The sequence below is a fragment of the Xiphophorus couchianus genome, chromosome 13 (genome assembly GCF_001444195.1).
Source record: "Xiphophorus couchianus chromosome 13, X_couchianus-1.0, whole genome shotgun sequence".
NCBI classification, from domain to species: Eukaryota; Metazoa; Chordata; class Actinopteri; order Cyprinodontiformes; family Poeciliidae; genus Xiphophorus; species Xiphophorus couchianus.
Genome location: NC_040240.1, coordinates 19,238,983 through 19,264,203, shown reverse-complemented (window position 1 = coordinate 19,264,203; position 25,221 = coordinate 19,238,983). Strand labels below are relative to the sequence as shown.

At 36.9% G+C, this 25,221-nt stretch overlaps 2 protein-coding genes across 2 annotated transcripts in view; both read left to right on the top strand.

Annotated features, from left to right (window-relative positions):
• LOC114155762 (gastrula zinc finger protein XlCGF8.2DB-like) overlaps positions 1 to 25,221 on the top strand; it is a 723,567-nt gene that overhangs the window by 254,259 nt on the left and 444,087 nt on the right.
• LOC114155785 (gastrula zinc finger protein XlCGF57.1-like) overlaps positions 1 to 25,221 on the top strand; it is a 338,725-nt gene that overhangs the window by 254,172 nt on the left and 59,332 nt on the right. The window lies entirely within an intron of this gene.

Below are 25,221 nucleotides of genomic sequence, written 5' to 3'. Positions count from 1 at the left end.
AGCTACTATTAGCCCTCGATTAGCATCGGTCCAGTTTAAAACAGTATCTTCCTGGCCCATTACAGCCATGTCTACGTTTATCACCATGCTCAGCTAGTTTTATGATGCCGACAATAATGTAGGCTTAGGTGACGTCTTTTATTATTTGAAGGATTCATCCCACTTCTCCTCACTAATTGTAGTTTTTGATTTAAACTTATGTTTCGTCTATCATCTATATATTTTATATCTTACTGTAATCACTTAAGATTTACTCTTCTCTACATTTCTTCCTGGAATATGATGGTCATTGCTTTCGTACCAGAAATAAAGACGTAGAACATCTCTTAACAAATGTATTCTATGCCATACACATACATCTGCACCGTTTTTTATATTAGATTCATGCAGATCATCAATATTTCAAATTTTGAAAATATAACCTCATCCAACACTGAAGCCTTTGTAAGCAGCTGAATATAAGTGTAGTAACTCGGCTGAATCTTTAAAATATTAATATTTCTGTTACTTCATTATGAGCAAACCACATTTCTCATTACTTCCATGTGATGACTTACATTTTTGGACAGATAATATGTTAAGTTGTGCTTCACATTAACTAAATTGTAATTGTAGCCATCTAGTGAAATTATATTTCTATTGTCCCCAAAAAGTGCTAATAATGTATGTGTTTTCCACATTTCAGTCAGTGTTCAATTTTTCACTTTATAAATTGCATAGTTGAAAAAGGACATATACAAATTAAATATGGAATATTTTATTAATTATCTGCCAGATAATTAATAAAATATAATTATAATAAATTATAATAAAAGACGTCACCTAAGCCTACATTATTGTCGGCATCATAAAACTAGCTGAGCATGGTGATAAACGTAGACATGGCTGTAATGGGCCAGGAAGATACTGTTTTAAACTGGACCGATGCTAATCGAGGGCTAATAGTAGCTTAGCTAACGTAGACATGAGCTATTGCTATAGAAGGGCGAGAACTTTGGGTCGAACTACTTGAAACGTAAAACGTAATCTGAAATAATCTAACAAATACGCATTACAACGGTCAGGAAAACGTGCAAATTTTAACATCCACTAACTTCGGACGGTAAACCACGAACATGATCACTCGGCTGACCCGCCATTCTCTTGTTTCTTCTCTCAGTTTGAATGAAGGCTTTTCCCAGTCAGAGCGGAATAAACTTCCGCCACCTAGTGGTTGAATTTTTTACCCAAGTAATTACAGTTGAATAGGTCCCAAATGCGGATTCATATATAAACAATCTTATAGTATTAAAAAGTAGTCGTGGGTGTAATGACATATGTATTTTTCTCTCACAAAAATATGTCTAAGCCACGAGACAAGTAAAGAGAGAAATATGTATTGAACTGTGGAAAAAAGAAACAGTTCCGAAGAAAACTCAGATGTCCCAGCTTTTACTAGCATGTAAACGCACCATCTACACACAAATCTTGGAGCTTCCACCGAGGCGTGAAATGAGTCTCAAAAATAGTTGTGCACTCGTAACCGGATTTGTGTGTAACTGCAGTTTTGTGTGTGCGTACCAGGTGATTTGTGTGTACTTTTTCAACATGTATTTTATTTTTAAGGTTTACAAATCCTGTTACACACGCACAAATCCTGTTACGCACGCACAAATCTTTTTACACACGCACAAATCTTTTTACGCACGCACAAATCTTTTTACGCACGCACAAATCCTGTTACGCACGCACAAATCTTTTTACGCACGCACAAATCCTGTTACGCACGCACAAATCTTTTTACGCACACACAAATCTTTTTGACACTATTTTCACTCCATACTATGAAGCAGTTCCTGCAGAAGTCTCTAACTCCAGCAAGACAGAGCGCAATCGATGAGGAGCTTGCCAAGATGGTGGCACGTGATTTCCAGCCCTTTTCCATTGTAGAGGATGTCGGATTTAGGAGTTACTGCCATGCCCTCAATCCCATGTATGCCCTCCCCAGCCGAAAAACCCTGTCACAGAAAATAATCCCAGGCCTATATGATGCAGCACGGGCCTCCCTGCAAGAAAGGGTGAAGAGAGCCTCAGCTGTATGCTTGACCACTGACTGCTGGACATCCCGCGCCACCACATCATTTATGTCTGTCACCTGCCATTTCATTGAAAACTACAGTATGGTGTCATCTCTGCTGGACTGTTTGGAGTTTAGTGACAGGCACACATCCGGGAACCTGGCAGAAGAGCTCCTCCGAGTGGCAAGAGAGTGGGGGGTGGAAAACAAAGTTGTGTGTTGTGTCACAGACAATGCAGCCAACATTACAAGAGCCATCCAGCTGTTGAAATGGACACACCATCCATGCCTAGCACACACCATTAATCTATTTGTGAGAAATGCTCTGAGGGCTATGAAGCCCACTGTGGACAAAGTGAAGGCAATAGTGGAATTTTTCCACCGAAGCACAGCAGCCAGCCAAAAACTTAAATCCACCCAGCGGCAGATGTCTATGGCAGAGCTTAAGCTCAAACAGGAGTGTGTCACCCGCTGGAATTGTACGTTCCATATGATCCAGCGAATGCTTGAATCAAAGGATGCGGTTATCGCAACATTGGCAGTGATCAATGCACCTGTGGCTCCTCTCAGCCAAGAGGAGTGGGAGGCTCTGCAAGAGGCCTGCAGTGTCCTGGAGCCCTTGGACCGGGTCACAGTGGAGGTCAGCGCAGAGAGGTACAGTGTTCAAACATCATCTCATTGAACTTTACTATAATATTACTATGATACCTATTAAAATTTATTATGATGTTATTATCATTATAATTTTTTTATTTGTTAAATTATTTATTTGACAAACAGGTTTAGAAGTGGCTGAAAATAATACTACTAAATAAATAAAATTATTAGTATGTAAAGCAATTTAGAAATGAAACTTAAAATAATATAGCTAAATAGGCTATATAAATAAATATTATATAAAATATAATATGTTGATGCTTCTTTTTTCAGGTATGTTACCGGCTCCAAAATGCTGATACTGTGCAGGGGTCTTCAGAGAGTGACAGCAGAGCACCAGAGCAGAGTAACCACAGAGAGCGTGAAGGAGTTGGTGAATTCTCTCTGTTCAAGCATGGACACAAAATTCCACCGGATGGAGCACAACACAGTTCTGTCCGAAACCACCATCCTCGACCCCCGTTTCAAAAAGGTGGCCTTTAATGACAACCGAGCAGTCGACGAAGCCCTCCAAAGAATAACTACAGCAGCATCAAGGTATCGGCAGTCATCTCACCTGCAAGGGGGTCATGGAGGAGAGGAGGGAGCAGCAGCACGTGAGCTGGAGGAGCCCCAAGCATCGGCTGTTTGGAGGTTTTTTGAGGAGCGGGCAAGCGGAGACACTGCAACCAGGAATCCTACAACTGATGCTATTCTGGAAGTGAGGTCCTACCTTGAGGAGCCTCTTTTCCAGCGCGGTGCCGACCCACTGAGCTGGTGGGAGACAAAGGCACTGATCTATCCACATCTCTCTCACGTGATGGCAGGTAGACTGTGCATAGTGGCAACATCCGTCCCCTCAGAGAGGATCTTCTCTAAAACTGGACAGATCATAACTGAGAGAAGGAACAGGATCAGCCCTGTCAAGCTTAGACACCTGGTGTTTCTCAACGCCAATCTGTAAGTCTTTGAGTGATTTAACACAGTGAGTTCTTCATCTCTAGTGGTTCAAAACTTGTGTTGTTCACATGTTTTTTATCCTTCATAGATTTATACTTTAATTTAATAGCAATGTATTTGATATTTGTATTGTGGCACCTTTTCTGTTATGAAGCTGCTTTGATACTTTTTCGTATTGTGGTGGGTGTTTGTATTTATATTTAACTGTTTAATTTATTTTAAGTTATTTTTGTGGAAGTGGTGCTATTTTCTGATAATTTAATTGGTTATAATAAAAGGTTTATTTATAAAGCATTGTTATGCGGCATTTTTACTCATCATAAGAGCTTAACAATGTCAATAATGAAACAAAATATTATACAATTAGGTTTAAGCTATTAATTAATTAATAATGTCAAAAAAATATATATGGTGAGCCGAAAGAACCGGCTCGCCACAGTAAGAAGAGCCATTAGAGCCGCATCTCGAAAAGGAGCCGAAAATCCCATCACTGGTATTGACGTCATATTTCCATATGCAATGTGTGACCAGGGTCAAATTATAAATTTAAAACTGATGTTCGATACGATAAGGTTTAATATGACGTCATTAAAACATATAGCCGACGCCATAACGCTCCATTATTTATTTGGGTGGGGCTTTTTAATCCATCAAACGCAATAAAAAATTTGACATAAGCTTACATCCTTATTTTTTCTAGATACAAAAAAATCTCCAAGTTTCTCTTTAAAACAAAATGACATTGTAACTGATTCTGTTATTTGTTTCAAATTATATTAACCAGTTTAACTCTACCTATGTAAAAGCTTAATGAAAACATGAAAAAAATACTTTTAATATTAACTATAAACTAATATTCATACATTGATTGATCTTGATTTTAGAAAGTATGGTTGATTATTATTGTCTTCAGTAATTTAGTGTTTCTTTTGTCTTAGTTGTATTTTTCTCTTTTCTGCTGCAGCTGTTGATAGGTTTATTTTAGTTCCTAACCTGCAAAGAATCAACCAGAGACACAAATTTTCTACAGAACAGGAAAACTGAAAACCGCTGTCAAACACTGTCTGGGATCAACTCTCCCAGCTCTTTGTCTGCACTTCTCTTTTATTAGAAAAAACAAGGAAGGAGGTTGGGCTTTTTCACATAGTCACACAAAGAATTTGACCAATGACCTTTTTCTACAGGGTGTTCTGGAACCTAATGTCGCCATGCCCTTAAAAGGGCATGAGGCTGTCCACAACTAATCAGTTACACATGGAGCTGATAACACAGGAATGTGCAAACGTCTCTTGCCTCCAGGCAAACATCCCAAAAATTGTTAATAATGTATCACAGAATAAAATGAGTCAAGTAAACAACACACAAAATAATAATATGAAAACATAACCTTTCAAATAAACTCACAAGTAAATGAACTTAGATAATTTTTCTAACAGCTGTCTTCTATTATTACTGTCTACACATAGATATATTATTAGTGTCTTAGAAAGTAAGTAGAACATTTGCCTTTCCTGTGAAAATGTCGTGTTAGTGCTGAATGTTACTGCTGAAAATTGTAGAAACATTTGAGTTCAACTGCAGAACACTTGCTGAAATGAAATGAGTAGAAGCAGCAGGAAAAAGTTAAACAGTGCAAATATGTCAGCTAAACTGAATAACTTAAAATTACATCCAACATTCCTCCTTAAAACTTTAAATATTGCATAGAAATGCTTGCAAAGGTAAAATATAAGGTCATATATTGAATAATTTCAGTATTAAAGAGAGTAATATCATTTGACCCATCTAGTGCACTAGAAAGAAACTACAGTATTATTAAAATACCGGTAGAAAATTCAAATAGATAAAACCGTTAAAAGTCTTTTACACTCGACCACCAGCACCGCACAATTCAGTGAACAAGCCGGTGCTGATCGGCTCTCAATAAGCCACAGGACGGGCGGAACCAGCGGTAACTCCGAACAAAGCAGCAGCGATCATTGTGGATATACGGAAACTATAGGAAAGGTTCTGATCTGGTGGAGTGAAGAAACTGTGAAACATGTTGCGGGATGTAGGAGATACGAATCAGAAGACAATATTAACTTTGGATTTGTGGAAAACTGGAATACTAATGTTGTATTTGTTTTATTTAGATAAAGTGGAAGAAAAGATTTTACGTCTTTCAAAGAGAACTGGCACTGTATGAGAAATCTTTAGATGTGATGATCGTAAGATCCACCAGGTGGCGGTAATGCAATGACATGAATGAACGACAGTCATAAAATCCCAAAGAAGAAGAAGACAAAGAATATAGACCTATAGCTCTTACATCTCAATTAGGGAAAATAATGGAGAGGATTGTTACAGATAGGCTTTATTATTTTATTGAGAGTAAAAATAAATTTTGTCCATTCCAGAGTGGTTTTCGTAAAGGGAGAAATACGATGGATGCAGTTCTGTGTCTAGAGTCAGAAGTAAGAAAAGCTCAAGCGAATAAAGAGTTAGTGATAGCTGTGTTCTTTGACATTGAGAAGGCATATGATATGTTATGGAAAGAAGGATTATTGATTAAATTAGGGAAAATTGGTATAGGAGGTAAGATTTATAATTGGATTTTGGATTTTTTGTTTGGTAGAGAAATAGAAGTTCGGGTAGGGGTGAATTTCTCTTCTAGATATGCTGTTGAGAATGGTACCCCCCAAGGTAGTGTGTGTAGCCCAATTCTCTTTAATATTATGATTAATGACATTTTTGATGAGATAGATAGTAGTATAGGCAAATCTTTATTTGCAGATGATGGTGCTCTATGGATTCGGGGACATAATCTGGTTTATTTACAGAAAAAGATGCAGGCTGCCATTTTGAAAGTGGAAGGTTGGGCTAATAAATGGGGTTTTAGGATGTCAATCGCAAAGACTCAAGTAATTTGCTTTTATAGAAGACATAAGGAAGTTAAGTTGAATCTTTATAAACATAAACTTGAACAAGTGAAAACAGTGAAGTTTTTAGGTGTCATCTTTGATGAAAGTTTAACTTGGAAACATCAAATAGAATCAGTTCAAAATAAATGTAAAAAAGTGAATAATTTGTTAAGATGTCTCTCAGGACAGGAATGGGGAGCTTCAAGAAGTGCACTGTTGGGAGTTTATCAGGCGCTCATGAGATCTATTATGGATTATGGGGGTATAGCATATATGGCAGCTGCTGACAGTCATTTGAGAAAACTTGATAGTGAGCAAACACAAGCATTGAGGATTTGTTGTGGAGCTTTCAGAACATCGTCTTTAGCTGCTTTACAAGTAGAAACTGGTGAGCTTCCTTTAAGATTAAGAAGGTTGAAATTAATGTACATGTACTGGGTGAACCTACAAGGACATAAGTGTGATCATCCAACTAAGATGGTGCTGAAGGAATGTTGGGAACATCATAAATTAACTTGTAATAGTTTTGGATGGATTGGGGAAATAAAGGCAAAACAGCTTGGTTTAACTATGCTCCAGTATAGTGCTACAGTTCCTCAATCTGAAATTCCTCCATGGTTATTTCTAACTCCAGAAGTTGATCTTCAATTAAATGAAATTCTTAAAAAGGGAAAGACTCCAGAATGGGTTGTAGTTAATAGATATTTTGAAAGATATAAAGACAACATAATTATATATACAGATGGATCTAAAGATCCAAATAGTGGTAGAACTGGGGCAGCAGTGAATATCCCACAACATAAAGTCTTGATTAAGAGGAGAACAGCTGACCATTTAGCTGTTTTTACAGTTGAATTATCAGCCATCATATTGGCCTTAGAATGGTTGCTTGGTAATGATACTAGGGAAGTAAGTACATTTATCATAGCATCAGATAGTCAAGCAGCATTATTAAGTATTAAATCTGGTAAATCTAGCAGATTAGATTTGATATTAAGAATATATCAATTATTAGTTCATCTTCATAACAATAAATGCTTGGTTCAATTTGTCTGGATTCCTGCTCATGTAGGTATAGAAGGAAATGAGGAAGTTGATATTCTAGCTAAGCAGGCCTTGAAATCAGATATTGTTCATCTGAATATTCCTTTGAGTAAAAATGAGGGTAAATCTATTATTCAAAAAGAAATTATTAAGATTTGGCAGGAGCTATGGGATAACCATGATAATGGAAGACAACTATATACAATTCAAAAGAGTGTGGGAGATAGTAATTGTATGAGTGGAAGGCGGAAAGAGGAAGTAGTTATGTCTCGACTTAGAATTGGACATTCTGGACTTAATAGTTCGCTCTTTAACATAGGAAAACATGAGAATGGGGCTTGTAATTATTGCAATCAGGTGGAAACAGTGGAGCATGTCTTGTTAGAATGTGATAAACACTCAGAGGAACGCCAGATTTTAAAGTCGTTACTAAGCAGAAAGAATATAGGACTGTCTATGATTAATCTATTAGATAATAAATCAAGTTATGTTAGAAATCTCTTATTTAGGTTCTTAAATAACACTGGGTTAATGAGTCGTATTTAGGATATGAACAAATATTTGTGTGTATGCCAGTGCATGCTCATGCATTAATTCAGGTATTAATGAGTGTGTTAGGATGTCAATTTGCACATCCTACACATCATTGAGGCGGATTTAATTCCCTCTGAGATCTCTGATGACCACACTCCAGTCTGGTAGGTGGCGGTAAATGCACCTTAAGTTGGATGCCAGCCGCCAATAAAAAACAAAAGAAGAAGAAGAAGAAGAAGAAGAAGAAGACAAAGAAAATGGCGCATGGTCTGTTTTGTTGAATGTTCGACTGTTTCTCTAAACGAGTTTATCAACGAGCCGTTAACTGCTGCTGAAGAAACATTCACAGAGTTTAAAGAAATCATCGTCAAGTCGGAGGAAGAGATGGATGATCATCGCAGACTGCTGGATTTCTCCCGGAGGCCCCAGATAATCTTACACCGAATAGGTAGGAACCAGCAGCGTTTGGATGCAGGTTAAGGTCTAAATGTCTGCACCTTTCTGTATGAGGATCATTTTAGTAAATGTTCTTTTCCCGTATAAATGTTTTGTTAACCGGTAAATGAACGCAGGAATCACAATTACGCTGTGAAAATGGCTTATTGATGTAGAAATAAAATGACCTTTTATGGCTTTTCCTCCTTTAACTAATCAAACTTACTTTTGAAAACAGGAGAAATGTGAACAATGCAGCGCAAGGTTAGTAAAGCAGACAGCATGAAACAATAATAGTGTGTTAGTAGCTGTAAAATGTAATAATTTGTAATAAATAAATTGTAGTGGCGATTGTTTGTCAAACCAAACATCCTATAAAAGTTCAGTCAACAAGCCACTGCTGCACTGAGGTGATGCTTCGTACGAAGGTAAAAGAAGTTCAATGTCCAAAAAACTTGAAGATTGCTTTTATAGTTTATTTTTTCCAGTTTGACAAGCAAATAACAAAGATCAAACTTTACATTAATGATGTGTTGAGTAATGAAGCGGGTAAGACAGAGAACTCACCTAAACCTGAGCAGTTAAAGTTTTTATTTTTTAGTAATAAATCGTTGTCCCTGGTGACATAGCGAGTAACAAGCCAATCACAACCCTCTTTTCTATTTGTTTCTAGTTTTCTTTTGGATCCAGCCATTGTTTCATACAACCAGATTCATCAGAATTTATGTATCAGAATCACAAACATCTTTTACTTGTTTATTCATTGTAAAGCTTCATGTTGTTTTCACGTCGCCTATTTGGGGCCTGCCCATAGCATTGCATAGGGATGCAATCTCTATGCATTGCATGGCAGGCACCTATTGTTCTACACCTCAAAATAACTGCTGCTTAGACTCAAAATAGACAGAATTTTGTCTGCCTCTCTGAGCTGCTCTTTAGAACCACAGTGATGGCAGAATGTCAGAACTACAGACATGGTGAAACAACTGCTATAAACTCATTGCATCTCTGAATAGTGATGCCCCACATGCTACTGACAGCATTCACATTGAATACACATTGAATTAGTATGGCCATTTAATATGAAGCTTTCTGAAGATTTCAAAATAAAAGCCTTAATATTCTTCTAAGGTTAGTGCACTACCATCGGCAGTGAAATAATGTTAGCCTGCATTATCTTTGCTAATATCTTTGCTGCATTAGTCTTTTAGCTTAAATAAGCTATTAGCTAATTTTCTTACTTATTAGCCATGTTTAGTATACCGAATGGAGTAAGTAAAGTACAGACAACATGCTAGTGATGCCCCACATGCTACTGACAGCATTCATGCTAACATTAGCATTTTGGCTAATTTTAGCTGATACACTTACTTTATCATACTGAATGGTGCAAATACATGTTAGTAAACATTCTGGTCATTCTCCTCATATAATTGCAGCTTTCTTTAGCATTGATGCTAATTTTTAGCATCCGAACGCTGGGTCCAAACCGATGGGCACACTTTGGCAGGCCCCGGTTAAATTTCTTCAGGAATTTTCTGTTTTACATATATTGTCCAGTTGATGTCACAGTAGAGCAAATGAAGCACCGCGGTGCATCGGCTCATGAGTCGAATGATTGGATGGAGTTCCTCAGGGCTTCATGAAGCTGCATCTCACCATCACTACTTTTCATTGTTTCCTCTCCTGCTCTGGTCAAAACCCACAGACCCAACCCAGTGCATGCTGGTCCTATACCAGTCCCTATACTTACAGAAAATGGACCCACAGTTCTTAATGTCTAACTTACAAAAGTTAATAACAAACACAAAGCAACAAAAACTAAACAATTATTAACCTACAAATAAACTCTGTAAATAAACCCCAAAAATATAAAGTGAACTAAAATCAAATTTTAACCCAAATAAAAGTAATGATAGTTCCAAATTAAGTAATATCTTGAAATAATAAAATTTACTCGTAAATTTTAGCAACATTGGCAACTATTATTAATTTTATAATAAATAAAAAATATTTAATATCCGTTCATTTGAGAACTCTCCAATTGTCAGCTGGATTTGTCGCCTGATCTGTCTCTCTGTCTACGCTCTTAAATTTGTCGGTGTGGGTTTTTTCATTTTTTTCATTTCTGTCGTAAACGATGATCGATTTCTCCCATTTACTTCAATAAAATAACGATTGCTTTTTTAATCTGTTTTCTTGTCCAGATTGCCTGAAGTGTAACATTTATTACCTGGAGAGGAGATCCACTCTGGACCAGGAGGAGTTGGAACCTCTGCAGGTGAAACAAGAACAGGAAGAGCCAGAAGATCATCAGATAAAAGAAGAGCAGGAGGATCTAAAACACCAGCAGATAAAAGAGGAAGAGAATGAAGTTTACTGCAGTCAGGCTGAAGAACAGATTGAATTAAAACAGGAGACTGATACCTGCATGATGGTTCCTATTGATGAGCAAACAGACCACACTGAATCAGAACCAAACAGGAACCAAGACATCTTCCAGGAAGCTGCTGAAGCTGAGAACCAAAATCAGGAAAGAAGAAAACCTTTCTCAAGTGTCATCTGTGAAAAGCGTTTGACTTTCAAATCTGTTTTTGATGCTGATATGAGAACTCATATGGGTGAAAAGCCGTTTACATGTGTGAACTGTGGAAAAAGTTTTCGTCAAAAATCTAATTTAGCTCGGCACATGATGATTCACACTGGTGAAAAGCCATTTACATGTGTGACCTGTGGGAAAAGTTTTATTCAAAAACACAGTTTAACTCAACACATGATGATTCACACTGGTGAAAAGCCCTTTTCATGTGTGACCTGTGGGAAAAGTTTTATTCGAAAACAGATTTTAACTCAACACATGATGATTCATACTCGTGAAAAGCCGTTTTCATGTGTGACTTGTGGAAAAAGTTTTAGTGGAAAACGGAATTTATCTCAGCACATGAGGGTTCACACTGGTGAAAAGCCATTTTCATGTCTGAATTGTGGAAAATGTTTTAGTCAAAAACACGATTTAACTCAGCACATGATGACTCACACTGGTGAAAAGCCGTTTTCATGTGTGACCTGTGGAAAAAGTTTTTGTCTAAAACACAATTTAATTTGTCACATGATGACTCACAGAGGCGACAAGCCGTAGCAGTGTTTTACATGTGTGTCCTATGTTGAGGTTCACTATTAAATTGATTTGATTAAAAACTAGAATTAATGACTGGAGAGATTTCATGTCTATGAAACATCTTGACATTAGGATACGTAGAGATGTGAAGCAATTTCCTTGAGAGATGCTTTGTTTTTTTTCTGGCATATTCTGTAGCAACAATAATGACAAACTGTATTGTTGTTATATACACCATTCAATAAAATGACATGGATTATAACAAAATTGGGTGATAAATTGTACTAGGTGGCATTTAATGCCCTTATGGCTACTGAGTATAAACTGATCTTCAGTCTGTTTGTCTTTGTTTTAATGCTCCTCTATCTGCAGCCAGTTGGAACAAATTGTAACCTGGGTGTGAGGAGTCTTAAAATGTTCTTGGCTTTCCTGAGGCAACGGACCTGTGGAGTTCCTTGAGAGAAGGCAGAGAGTAGTCGATAGTCCTCTGGGCAGATTTTATGATTCTCTGGAGAGGCTTCCTCTGTGCTGCTATGCAGCTGGAGAACCACGCAGAGGCAATAGCAGAAAATATCTCTTAGAGGTACCTCCTAAATTACACGGGGAGGCAGCCATTTTGGGTCAAGGGGCAAATTTTGGCCATTTTTCACTTGTATTCAAGTCAAACTTTAACAAACTCCTCCTATGGATTTCGACCTATTGGCTTCATTCTTGGCCAGGATGCAGGTAATGAGTGGGGCTTTAAAAGTTATCAAAACAATTGACTTTTTGTATATGTTCAGGTGGCGTTGTAGATTGGTGAATTTGGCGTACTCGCCAACACAAACAAAACGTTATGACTTTCACTTAAAAAGATCAATTGGCACCAAACTTGGCATGAATGATCCTGGTTGGATCCCTGACAATCCTATGTCTTCATAATCTGACGTCATCTAATATCAAGGTGGAATAACATCCCCACATAAGCTCCCAGGTGCATCAAACTTCATTTGTATCATCACAGACCAGGGCTCATCACATTCACATGGCCAATTAGTGACATCACCACAACCCCTACCCCTTTCAACAGGAAGTCAGTGTTTTCCCACTCTCTTTCTTCCCTTTACTCGGTAGTTCATGCAGATTTCAACCTGTGTTTAATGAAGTAGAACAACATGATGGTAAATCCTTCTCTCAACACTGGCTGGCAGCAGCATGTGGATGTGGCTGAATGGTGAATACTAATCCATCGCTGTTTGCACTTTTATCTCAAAATCATACATGCATCATTGTATTTGCACTAAACTTGTTATGATTGACCTGGGTTAACCTCTTAAGAACCCAATGGCATTAAATTGTCATTTCACTCCACTGCGCCCCCTAGGTTATTTCAACAGCTGTATCTCCTTTTTACATCAACCGATTTGCACCAGATTTTTTGTGCATCATCAGGAAGCACTGCTGAACACATCGGTGTATAACAGACAGGTGTGGGAACTGTGTGAGAGCGTTGACAGTGGCGAGCGAGTGGCACTGATGGAGCTCACGCGGTTTTTGCATTGGTGAAATAAGAACATGTTTAGTTTACATTCAAGGATGTACTTACAGCCAGACCCTAGCCATACAGGACACAGTCTTTCATCCCTGTTACCTTTTCCCTTTTGGAAGTTATAACAGTAACAGCCTGAAGAACTCTATGATGGAAGAAAACTTTGAACTTGGTGTTCCCTCGCCCGGATGTGGGTCACCGGTGCCCCACTCTGGAGCCAGGCCTGGAGGGGGGGTACAATGGCGAGTGCCTGGTGACTGGGCTTTTATCCATGGAGCCCGGCCGGGCTCAGCCCAAAGAGGAGACCTGCCGAGGGAGGGGGCCCTGGCGGTCCGATCCTCGGTTGCAGAAACTGGTTCTTGGGATGTGGAATGTCACCTTTCTAGTGGGGAAGGAGCCGGAGCTAGTGTGTGAGGTTGAGAGGTTCCAGCTAGAAATAGTAGGTCTCACCTCGGTCTCACATGGCTCTGGTTCTGGAATCAGTCTCCTTGAGATGGGCTGGATATACTTCCTCTCTGGAGTTGCCCACGGTGAGAGGCATCGGGCAGGAGTGGGCATACTTGTTGCTCCCCATCTCAGCACCTGTATGTTGGGGTTTACCCCGGTGAATGAGAGGGTAGCCTCCCTCTGCCTACGGGTTGGGGGACGGGTCCTGACTGTTTTCATGTTGTTGTTTGTGCTTAGGGGCCAAACAACAGCTCAGATTACCCAGCCTTCTTGGAGTACTTAGAAGGGGTAATGGAGAGTGCCCCTCTTGGGGACTCCCTTGTTCTGCTGGGGGACTTCAACGCTCACATGGACAATGACAGTGAGACCTGGAGGGGATTGGTTCGGAGGAACGGCCCCCCGATCTGAACTCGAGTGGTGTTCTGTTGTTGAACTTCTGTGCTCGTCACGGATTCTCCATAACGAACACCATGTTCAGGCATACGGGTGTCCATATGTGCTATTGGCACCAGGACACCATTTCAGATAAAAGAGATCAAAGTTCTCTATTTGATTTAATTTACACGAATGAAACAAAAAAAAAGAAGAAACGGTGTACAACTCTCACGATTTACCAATTGCTTCTTGGGCTGATGTATGGAGCAGGGTCTTGTGGTGGGATTCCCATCGATGTTTTGGAGCTTCAAGCAGTTGAGTCAGATGTTAGCGGACTAGCTTCTCCACACAAGGCCGGCCCAAACCTCCAGGGGGCCCTAAGCAAAACTTGGTTTTTGGGTCCCTCTAGTTCTGCTAACAATGTGGACTGGCTGTAATCAGAAGTCCGATCATTAGGTCATTCACACACCTGCTATAAACATCACCCATTAGTATTTCTGGCAGTACTGTTTATATTATATACATATATAATGTAGGATGCATTTATTGGCCAACTGATTTATCGACCAGTTGATTTCTGGGCACCAATTTCCTTAATTTTGGGGAATCGTGATTGGCTAATACATGTGAAGCTGATCTTATCCCCTAATCTTATCTTCATCAGCAAAGGTTTAAAAATCAGCCTCCGTCCTCTTCTGCTCTACAGTGAGAGGTTTGACTGGCAGACCGACCCACCAGCTCAGGTCTGAACGTTTACAGTTAACAATATTCACCCACTGTTGCCAACTCAGTGACTTTCTTACTATATTTAGCAACATTTCAGACAAAAAAACCATCATATCGGCCAAAATTAAAATCGGCAGGTCAGGCGTTTTAAAGATCGGTAACCAGGGATCAGCCAAATAACTGCAATCGGTGCAGCCCTACACACAAATTGATGACATTTTTTGATTAAATAAATTTCTCTTAAGCGTTACTCCAATAGCTAAAAATTGTAATTTATACCAGGTGAGTCTTTCTCCTCTACAATGTGGACCGGTATCGGTACTGGACTGATTCTGAGCCTTCAAATGATTCTAACATAACTTAGAAGTTGATGTAAAAATAATGTTTGTTTTGGCCACAAAATGATTATGCTCAGCAGCAAACAACAGATCACCAACTACAGCATAGAGCAGCTCATCCATGTAGCAGCTATGTAGCCTGATGTAAAAACATTTTGCTAGACAATGTCAAACATTGAGAAGTTTAAGTTATTGTTTTCAAACCTTATCAAACACGGAGTTTTGAAGCCAAAAATACCTCAGAAATATACAGAGCCAACCATGAGAATCAACTCATTTAAAGTTTAAACTCAGTTTCACACAAACACAAAGACCCTATAAATGTTGGGCTGTTGAACTGGACCATTCAAGCTAGTTTTCTGTTAGCAGCTTTACAAATCTTTTACATGACATTACCAAGACACATTAAAACAAACCTGTATCTTGGCTTTTTTCTATTCTTCCTCTTTTCTCCCTCCCTGAAGGATAAGTCCTTTTTGGAGACATTGTTTTGCTTATTTATCTTCTGACTGGAGCTTTTGACGTTTGGATGAAACTCATACTACCAGCGAAGCGTGCGGTACCTACCGCGGCCACCAGGGGTCGCCAAGAGCAATTTTTTTCTTCTTATCCAATAAACAATCATTTCTAAGTACATTATCAAATACATATTATTGTAAAAACAAATCACTTCTGTCGTGGAAAAAAACTATTTCCAAGCACTGTTCAGGTGAAATCACTCAATGATGTTTATTCATATATTGTGCACAATACAGAGAGCTTGTAGGACAATCAGAAATGAAACAAGTCTGGATGAAAAGCTCTGCCAGGCAGAGACAACACATGAGTTTTATACAAATGGGATAAGAGATCCAAAGCATGGGAAACAGAATGGTTCCCATGCAGCTGGGGAAAACCACGTCCGACCTTGAACATGTAACCCAAATAGCTTTAACTTGGTGGGAATATTCAGGAACTCAGAATAAACATATAGCAATACAACTAGCAGGTGTGACCTTATTGTAATTTTTCCACATCAACTTCATAGTGAAATTGAGTGTTTTTGATATTATAATGACATAGAAAGTATTAATAAAAAAACATTAAAAATTTGCTCCACTGAGGGGGCCCATTAGTGGCCCTGGGGCCGTAAGTGGCTGCTTAGTTTGCTTTTGCCTTGGGCCGGCCCTGTCTCCACCTCACTTCACAACCTGATGCCTTTTCTCTTCAGGTTTTCTCTTGCACAAAAAAGGTGACTTACAGGAAGCATCCAATTCATGGACGGGAGTTTAATAGGCCGAGTTTGGAGTCTCATACAGATGCGAGATCCCACTAGATAACACCAGGGGGTGTTTTTTTCCATGCTGGATGAAGCAGCTTCAGCAGACGCAGAGCATGGTCCATTGGAATCAGGCGTAGCATCCTCGAAGTTCTGGAACCTGGGAATCTCGTGCTGAATCGAGGATTCGAACGCTGATGGAGGTAAGACCAGATTTTTATCCAGGAGTGTAGAGGATGAAGTATCAGCGATGGAGCAGGATCTCCGGATGGTAGGTCCATCTGTAGTCTCTGAGATTGGAGCAGATGAGCTACATGCTAGTTGATTAGCTTCCTGCTGTCTTGTCTTTTGAGGTTTTTCTCTTTTAATGCAAACCTTTTTTTTCAGAGCAAGTGGTTCTTCCTCTCCAAATGTAAAGAGTAGAATGAGGTGATCTCAGAAAATATTTAAAGCAGAAAAAAAGAAATCCCGCCCCCTTAATCTCTATTGGCTCATTCAAACATTCAAAAGTGGGATGAGCATCTTCTGGAGGGAAAAAGGAAGATAAGAGCAGTTAGGGGCGGGGCTCCACCTGTGTGATGAGGTCATTGGGGTCAAAAGTAATTTAATTGAGAGGGCATGTTACATCAGGCAGTTTTCATATTTCCAGAACTTCCCCGAAAGCTCATGGTGTTTATGCAATTGGAGGGTGGGGGAGAATAATTCCTCCATGTTTTAAGACTTTAATTTAAATAACATGTTCTCTCAATTGATGTAATTGAGAGAACATGTTATGTCAGGCAGCTTGAATAATTTAACAAAGTGGGCGAGGAAAAGTAAAAACCTTTCAGAACTTTACAGAAACTTGATCATAATTATGCAAGTGGGGAAAAATTATGAATGTTTTATTAAGTTAAGACTTTAATGTAAATGATAAAGGGGCCCAACTAAATCTGGAAATTAACTATAAGGATTTAATACAATGATAATAATACACTTTTCAATCTGTTTTCTACGATATAGGATGTATTGACGTCATATTTCCATATGCAATGTGTGACCAGGGTCAAATTATAAATTTAAAACTGATGTTCGATACGATAAGGTTTAATATGACGTCATTAAAACATATAACCGACGCCATAACGCTCCATTATTTATTTGGGTGGGGCTTTTTAATCCATCAAACGCGATAAAAATTTGACATAAACTTACATTCTTATTTTTTCTAGATACAAAAAACTCTCCAACTTTCTCTTTAAAACAAAATGACATTGTAACTGATTGTTATTTGTTTCAAATTATATTAACCGGTTTAACTCTACCTATGTAAAAGCTTAATGAAAACATGAAAAAAATACTTTTAATATTCAATATAAATTAATATTCATACATTGATTGATCTTGATTTTAGAAAATATGGTTGATTATTATTGTCTTCAGTAATTTAGTGTTTCTTTTGTCTTAGTTGTATTTTTCTCTGTTCTGCTGCAGCTGTTTTCTATTATAGATCACCATGTTTCTAATGCTGGAACTAATTTAACCTCCACACATAGATATATTATTAGTGTCTTAGAAAGTTAGTAGAACATTTGCCTTTCCTGTGAAAATGTCGTGTTAGTGCTGAATGTTACTGCTGAAAATTGTAGAAACATTTGAGTTCAACTGCAGAACACTTGCTGAAATGAAATGAGTAGAAGCAGCAGGAAAAAGTTAAACAGTGCAAATCTGTCAGCTAAACTGAATAATTTAAAACCAGTACCAACATCCCTGCTTAAAACTTCAAATATTGCATAGTAATGCTTGCAAAGGTAAAATATAAGGTCATATATTGAATAATTTCAGTATTAAAGAGAGTAATAGCATTTAACCCAGTGCAGTAGAAAGAAACTACAGTATTATTTAAATACCGGTAGAAAATTAAAATAGATAAAACCGTTAAAAGTCATTTACACTCGACCACCAGCACCGCACAATTCAGTGAACAAGCCGGTGCTGATCGGCTCTCAATAAGCCACAGGATGGGCGGAACCAGCGGTAACTCCGAACAAAGCAGCAGCGATCATTGTGGATATACGGAAACTATAGGAAAGGTTCTGATCTGGTGGAGTGAAGAAACTGTGAAACATGTTGCGGGATGTAGGAGATACGAATCAGAAGACAATATTAACTTTGGATTTGTGGAAAACTGGAATACTAATATTGTATTTGTTTTACTTAGATAAAGTGGAAGAAAAGATTTTACGTTTTTCAAAGAGAACTGGCACTGTATGAGAAATCTTTAGATGTGATGATCGTAAGATCCACAAGGTGGCGGTAATGCAATGACATGAATGAACGACAGTCATAAAATCCCAAAGAAGAAGAAGAAGACAAAGAAAATGAGTCTTGGGAGAGTAGTTGAGTTGGAGCCCAGGCTGGTTTTGTGAGACGGAGTGCGGCAAAACAAAACACATATCAGAGTTGGAAAAGGCGGATTTTGGCATAAACTGGTATGTGAATGGTTTGGTTGGAAATGGAGACAGGAAATGAGGAAGACATGGATTTTGAAGGGTGGACGCCAGTGGGGAGAGGAAGAGGGAGAGGACGGGGAAGACATAAAACAGATGAAGGAAAGGAAATGGGTGATATTCAAGGAAATAAACGAGAACTGGAAGGAAGTAGTTCAGAAGAAGAAAGGATAGTTAGGAGGAAAGTTGTGAGGGAGGAATTTAAAATAATATTAAAACTTAAGAACGAAGAAGAACAGGATAACATCAGCCCCATTGTGGTGTCAAGAGAAATCCATCCATCCATCCATCCATTTTCTGTTCACCCTTGTCCCTAATGGGGTCGGGAGGGTTGCTGGTGCCCATCTCCAGCTACGTTCCGGGCGAGAGGCGGGGTACACCCTGGACAGGTCGCCAGTCTGTCGCAGGGCAACACAGAGACATACAGGACAAACAACCATGCACACACACACTCACACCTAGGGAGAATTTAGAGAAACCAATTGACCTGACAGTCATGTTTTTGGACTATGGGAGGAAGCCGGAATACCCGGAGAGAACCCACGCATGCACAGGGAGAACATGCAAACTCCATGCAGAAAGACCCCGGCCGGGAATCGAACCCAGGACCTTCTTGCTGCAAGGCAACAGTGCTACCAACTGCGCCACTGTGCAGCCCTGTCAAGAGAAATAAAAAAGAAAATTGGAGATGTTGAAATGGTAAAGATTTTGAGAGATGGAAACCTATTGGTAGTTTGTAAAAATGAAGAACAAAAAATAAGGCTTTAAATGTGGATAATATATGTAAAAAAAACTGTGTTGGAGAAAAAAATAGTGGGAGAAAATAAAAAAACTAGAGGAGTGATTTATGGGATCCCTCTAGATGAAGATCTTGATAAAATTAAGCGAAGTATTGTAGGAGCAAAAGTAAATAACTTGAAGAGATTGTCAAGAACAATAAATGGAGAAAGAGTAGGAAGTTTGTCAATCCTCATTGAATTTGAAGGGAAAGAATTACCACAAAACATCAAAATAGGTTATCTTAGTTTTCAGGTCAGACCTTATATCCCTCCACCACTTCGTTGTTTCAAGTGTCAAAGATATGGACACATAGCAGCAGTTTGTAAAGGGAAGCAAAGATGTCCAAAATGTGGTGAAGATCACAAATTAGAAGAGTGTAAAGAAGAAGCACAAGAAAAATGTTGTAACTGTGGAGGGCAACATAGAGTTACGTATGGAGGATGTGAGGTAAGGAAGAAGGCAAAAGAAATTATACAGATTAAAACAACTAAAAACATTAGTTATGCAGAAGCTGTTAAAAATGTGAAGGAGCAGACAACAAGAAAGAGTGAACAAATAGCGAGCCAAATCCCACAGCAAAACAAAGTACAATCAGAAGATAATATCACAGTATCAGTAGAAAAACTAATATTATTTGTAGCATATGTTATCAACTGCACTAATCAAGCCAAGCATAAAACTGAGAAAATTAAAATAATAGTGAGAGGAGCTGAAAGGTTTTTGGGGTTTAAAGAGGGATCATGGGAGAACATAAACAAAAAGCTGGAGGTAGATGGTAGATCAGGACCACCAGGTGAAAATAATTAATGCTAATATTACAATGGAATGCAAGAAGTTTAATTGCTAACGGACAGGAACCTAAAGGTTATGTTGATAGTCTTGAGGATAAACCAGAAATTATTTGTGTTCAGGAAACATGGTTAAAAACAACATTAGATTTTGTGATTAAAGGATATAATAGTGTTAGAAGAGACCGACAGGAGGAGAGAGGTGGAGGAGGATGTGGAATATTTATAAAACAAGGGATACAATATCAGGTATTAGGGAAAGGGAAAGAACTTGAATATATAGTAATTGAAATATGGGAACAAGAAGGCAAATTTAAAATAATACATTTTTATAATCCATGCAAAACATTATCAATTGAAATATTGGAGGAGTTAACCGAATATTTGGAAGGGAAAATAATTTGGTGTGGGGATTTTAATGCAAATAGTACATTGTGGGGTAAAAGTAATGATAGAAATGGACAAGTTATAGAAGAATTAATGGGAATGAAAAATCTTGTATGTATTAATGATGGGAGGGGAACAAGAATCAATGTAAGAACAGGGATGGAATCAGTTATTGATTTAACAATTGTTTCAGATGTTTTAGCTGGTATTTGTGAATGGTTCATTGATAAAAATTCAACAATAGGTAGTGATCATTATCCCATTATAATAAGAGTAGGATTAAATTTAAATAAGAATATAAAGGTCAATAAAAAACTGAATTTTAATAAGGCAGACTGGATTAAATTTAGATACTTGAGTCAAATAAATTTAGAGAAAGTAGATATGACAATGGATATAAATGATATAAATTTAGAAATTAGTAAAATAATTATGGAAGCAGCAGATAATTCTATAAAGAAAACAGGGTGTAGAAATGATAAGAAAATGGTGCCATGGTGGACAAATGAATGTAAAAAAGCAATAAAGTTAAGAAATAAAGCATTTAAAGTACTAAAAGGTAACCCAATTTATAAGAATTTAATTGATTATAAAAGAAAGCAAGCAATGGTAAGAAGAACTATTAAGAATGCTAAAAGAGAATATTGGAGGAATTTCTGTAGCACAATAGGGAAAGAAACCAAAATAGAAAAAATTTGGAAAATAATTAAAAGAATGAATGGCATAAGGAGAGAGTTTGAATATCCTATATTAAAAATGGATAATATAAATATAGTAAGAGATGAAGATAAAGTTGAAATATTGGCAAGAACATTTTGTAAAATTCATAGTTCAAATAATATTAGTGAAGAGGGAAGAAAAGGGAGAGAAAATACAAAACTTAAATATAAAGAGTTAGTAGAGAGTGTTGAAGAAACAAATAATCTGTTAAATGTTGAGTTTACAAAAGCTGAATTGAATTCTGCACTCAGAAAGACAAAAAATACAGCACCAGGTAAAGATCGGATTTATTATAGAATGATAAGACAACTTAGTGAAAAATCAAAAGATATAATATTGCAATTATATAATAAAATTTGGGAGGAGGGAAAACTACCATTGAACTGGAAGGAATCAATTATAATACCAATAGCAAAACCAGGAAAAGATAATTCAAACCCAGAAAACTACAGACCAATAGGTTTAACATCCAATATATGTAAAATAATGGAAAGAATGATTAACAATAGGATCGTATATTATTTAAATAGTAAAGGATGTTGTTGGATAAATTGTATTTTTAGTATTATCAAATATTTGTTGTATTATGTAGCCTTGTAGTTACATTTAGATAAATGTTTCTGTGTGTTCATTAATTCTGATTTCTTCCTAATCCCTCCTTGGAAGAGGGAGGTGACAGATATTCTCAGCAAGACTCCCTGTTTAATGGAAGTGTTAGTTGTTCCAAGCTGAGTTTTACAACCCTGGAGGAAACTCTGCTTTGTTCTTTGTGCTACAAAGCCGTTGCTTTGAAGCTATACAACGTGTCCCATTCGACGCCGTGCCTGGAGCAGGAAGGATTTAGATTGTAGATACCATGTGTTTAGTTTAGTGATTGTCTTGTAGCACTGCAACTAAAATGCTTTGACCCCACCCCCTAGAGTTGCAGCGCCCCGTGTGGCAGGGTTCCTAAAATCAATAAAACAGAAGAGCGGGAGATGTGTTTTCAGAGCGGTTGGAGATTTGTAACTGAAAGCACATCTCTGTCCGTTCTCCTCGCGAGAAACAAAGAATCTAACTCTCTTGTCTTTCCTGTGTTTGTGTAAAATTGTCTCTAATAGGTATTTAGACCTGACAGATGTATATCAAAGTATCAGAGTGGTTTTAGAAAAGGGAGGAGCACTAATGATCCAACGTTATGTCTAGAGCATGAAATTAGAAAAGCACAAGTAAATAAAGAAAGTGTAGTGGCAGTATTTTTTGACATAGAAAAAGCATACGATATGATGTGGGTTGAGGGATTATTAATTAAATTCTATATGTTGGACATTAAAGGAAAATTATTTAAATGGATTAAAGACTTTTTAACAAATAGAAAAATACAAGTTAGAATTGGTGAAGTGATCTCAGGAAAATATAAAGTAGAAAATGGAACTCCGCAAGGAAGTATTATAAGTCCATTATTGTTCTTAATTATGATAAATGATGTATTTAAAGATATTGGAAAAGAAATTGGATGTTCACTTTTTGCAGATGATGGAGCTGTTTGGAAAAGAGGGAAAAATGTAGATTTCATTGTAAGAAAATTACAAAAGGTTATTATTAAAATAGAAAAATGGGCGTTGCACTGGGGATTTAAGTTTTCAGTTGAAAAAACAAAAGTAATGATATTTACTCAGAAAAAATAAAACAAGGAAATAAAATTAAAATTATATAATCAAGAATTAGAGCAAGTAAAGTGTATAAAATTTTTAGGAATATGGTTCGATGAAAAACTAAAATGGAATATTCATATTCAAAAAGTGGCAGATAAATGTAAAAACATCTTAAATATTTTAAGATGCTTGGCTGGCAGTGACTGGGGAGCAGATAGAAAATCACTAAAACAGATTTACACTGGAATGATAAGATCTAACATAGACTTTGGTTGTATAGTTTATGGTTCAGCAGCTAAAACACATCTGGTCAAATTAGACATTATTCAACATCAGGCATTAAGATTATGGAGCATTTAAAACCACACCAACAGCAGCAATAGAAGTAGAAATGGGAGAAATGCCATTAGATTTAAGAAGAACAAAACTAGAAATAAATTACTGGTTAAATGTACAAAGCAATAAATTTGATCATCCAACTAGGGAAATTTTAAGTCCATGTTGGGAAAAGAAAAGAAAGAAATGAGGAGTTTTGGATGGACAATTGAAAATGAAATAAAAGAATTTAAAATGAATAGTATAGAAATAAGTCAAACACCAATATCAATAACACCACCATGGATTCTACCAGAAGCAACAGTAGACATGTCAATAATGGAAAAGAAACAAGATAAATCTTACATAGCAGATAGTTAGTCAGTACAGATACATTTAAACAATTATTATCAATATATGCAAATTTATACAGATGCATCAAAAATAAATGGAAAAATAGGAGTAGCTTTTGTAGTACCAGAATTCAATTTAAAAATAGGAAAACGAATTACAGATGTATTATCAGTATACACAGGAGAAATGTTGGCAATATTATTAGCTTTACAATGGGTAGAAGAAATAAAACCATTAAAAACAGTGATATGTTCAGATTCTAGCTCTGCACTATTAAGTTTAAAGAACACTCAATCAGATAGTAGGATGGACATTTTATTAGAAATATTTCATACATTATTTAGGATACAAAATATGGGTTTAATAGTTATATTTGTGTGGGTTCCAGCACATATTGGGGTTGAAGGAAACGAGAGAGCAGATAAAATGGCAAAGAGGGCAATTCAAAATCCTATTAGTTTTACAGTTAAAACAAGTAAATCTGAGGGAAAGAGTATGGTTAAAGGAAAACTGATGGAAAGATGGCAAAAAAGGTGGGATGAAGAAAAAACAGGAAGATGGTTTTATAAAATTCAGAAAATAGTAGGAGAGAGAAGAAATGGAAGAAGAAATAGAAAGGAGGAAAGGGTGATAACAAGATTAAGATTTGGACATACAGGACTTAATTATACACTTTTTAAAATAAAAAAGCATGATAATGGCAAATGTGATTACTGTGGAAAATATGAAACAATAGAGCATATTATATTAGAATGTCATAAGTATGAAAGAGAAAGAAGATGCATGAGAAGAGAGTTTGAATGTCTTAAGGAAAAGATTAATTTATTAGATATTTTGAGGAAGAATTTGGGGAGTAAACACATACAAATAATTATTAAATATTTAAAGACAACTAAATTGTTTCACAGAATTTGATTGTAGTAGGTGTGTTTGTGAATATGTGCATGATCTAGAGAGGTATAGTATAAAGTTAAGTATAAAAATGGATGAAAGTGTGTATATATATATATATATATATATGTGTATATATATATATATATGTGTATATATATATATATACATATATATATATATGTATATATATATATATGTATGTATGATTTATTTATTTAGTTTATTCATTATTGTTATTTGTAGGAGTATATATATATATATATATATATATATATATATATATATATATATATATATATATATATATATATATATATATATATATATATAAATAGATAGTCCATCTCGAACCACACTCCATACCAGTATGTGGCGGTAATGCTACTTAAAGTTTGTTGCCAACCGCCAATAAACTTAAGAAGAAGAAGAAGAAGACAAAGAAAATGGCGCATGGTCTGTTTGGTTGAATGTTCGACTGTTTCTCTAAACGAGTTTATCAACG